Source organism: Octopus bimaculoides, chromosome 4, assembly GCF_001194135.2.
Source record: "Octopus bimaculoides isolate UCB-OBI-ISO-001 chromosome 4, ASM119413v2, whole genome shotgun sequence".
NCBI lineage: Eukaryota > Metazoa > Mollusca > Cephalopoda > Octopoda > Octopodidae > Octopus > Octopus bimaculoides.
In genome coordinates, this window is record NC_068984.1 from 137,412,576 (window position 1) to 137,414,858 (window position 2,283).

General features: G+C 37.8%; 1 protein-coding gene across 3 annotated transcripts in view; it reads right to left on the bottom strand.

Annotated features, from left to right (window-relative positions):
• Window positions 1-2,283, bottom strand: part of LOC128247639 (chitin deacetylase 7-like) — a 61,007-nt gene that overhangs the window by 9,569 nt on the left and 49,155 nt on the right. The window lies entirely within an intron of this gene.

Sequence of the window (2,283 nt, forward strand, 5' to 3'; positions counted from 1 at the left end):
TTGTCTTTTATTATTAGTCACAATGAGGATATTTAAACCCTTTATAGGGATACTTTTTATCCAAGATACACTGGTTTAATATATTATACTTTAAAGAGATATTTCTTCAATGAATATATTATATAAAATATCGTAAAATATCAAATAATATTTTCGAGTTAGAAAACAGAGAGATCTAATGGAAATAAATTAATTTATTAAATTAATCAACACATTCACTTACAATTGTCTCAATTCACAAACAAAATTAAAATTACAAAACATATATAAATATATAATTTTGCATTTTAAATACCTTGTATAGAAAACCATCAGGGTATCCAAAGGACAATACACGGAATACTTTATGATCCGTTTGGAATACTCAGAAAATATAGACATGTTTATTATGTGTGTGTGTGCACATGCGTTAAAATTATTGCTTTTATTTTTAATTCAATAATGATAATAATAATCTTGAATAATGGATTATAGTATATAAGAGTAAAGTAATACAATGAATAAAGGAAAGTAAAAGCGAAATAAAATTTATGTTCATGGAATAAAATAAAATAAAAGTGAAACACTAAACCGGATATAACGTTTGGCATCCCTGACGTCTTAGAGGCAGTAAACGAAATTAAACACAATTCAGCAATAAGCCCTTATTGGTTCCCTGTTTGTATCCTGAAGGTTTGTCGAAACCAACTTGCATCTCCTCTTGCTAATCTGCGGAGGAACTCACTGGATGCTGGCTATATTCCTGAAAACTTTGCCCTAGTCTGTTGTCCAAGCTTTCAAAAAGCGAAGCAAGTTCCTTGCAGTGATCTACCGCCCGATCTCACTCACCTCTCATATCATCAAGGTATTTGAGAGGGTGGTGAGATCACGAATAACCCACTTTCTTGAAAGCAACAAACTGTTGAATCCCAACCAACATAGGTTCCGTAATGAAAAGAACCGCCTAACGCAGCTACGGCATCACTTTGATGACATTTCGAGGGATTTAGGAGAGGGCTCCTACACCGATGTCACCTATCTTGATTTCAGCAAGGCCTTTCACAGAGTTGATCATAAGATTCTCTTGAAAAAAAAAATATCCAGCATTGGTGTCTCTGGAAAGTTACAACAATGGATCAAGTGTTTCCTGAGAGACAGAACCCAACACTTTGTAGTCGAAGGAGTAAAATCAAACCCAGCCATAGTCAGTGGTAGTGTTTCACAAGGCACTGTGTTGGACCCACTTCTTTTCATCATCTACATTAATGGCATTACTGACATCATCAAGCACAGTAACATAAGATTCTTTGCAGATGGTTCCAAGATCCAGAAGGTCACCAATGAAGTGGGTGACCGGACATGCCTTCAGTCAGATTTATTGGCTGTCATTCAATGGGCTGAAAAGAGCAATATGCTGCTGAACGGGGACAAATTTGAGTTAATCCACTTCGGAAAAGGGGATACTCTGAAACTCCTATACTCTCTTCCCCCAGGTGAAACTCTCATGGCATCCAGTATCATCAGAGACTTGGGAGTGATTGTGGACAACAACATAAGCTGGGCCGCTCATATAAGCAACAAAGTTGGCATGGTCCGCAGAACGTGTTCCTGGACCTTCTGAACTTTGCAGGCGAGAGATATCCACACCATTATCCTTCACTTCTTCAATTTTGCCCGACCCCATCTTGAATACAGTTGTCCACTGTGGTCTCCCCACACAAAACAAAGTATCATGAAAGTTGAAGCGTCTCAAACTTCAATTAAGAAAAAGACAGATAGCATGATAGGCCTTGACTACTGGGGTCGACTAGAAAAGCTCAAGCTTAATTCTCTCCAATGTCGCCATGAGCGTAACATCATCGGCATGGTGTGGAAAACATTTCATAAGCATTGCTCAAATGATGTTGGCATCGCCTTTAAGATACACCCAAGGCTTGGGCCCCGTGCTATCCATCTACAACATAAACCACTCTCGCATCGCATAACAACAGTACGACTCAATTATTTCACTTCAATCGGCCTCGCTCTTCTTAGCATTATGCCAAAACACATTAAAGCTGAAAGAGACTCCATAAAGTTCAAGAAATCCCGGATAACCTCCTACACCCGGATATGTCTCCGTAAACAATAACTCTCTGCTTGAGTGAGCCATGTCCGAATCCTGATCTGAATGACTTCTCCAGGTGGTGGTATTAAGTTAGACATGGCTTGGGCCAATACTGGCCGAAACCTATCAAAGTATCAAAGTGTGTGTGTGTGTGTATATATATATATATATATATATATATATATATATATATATAT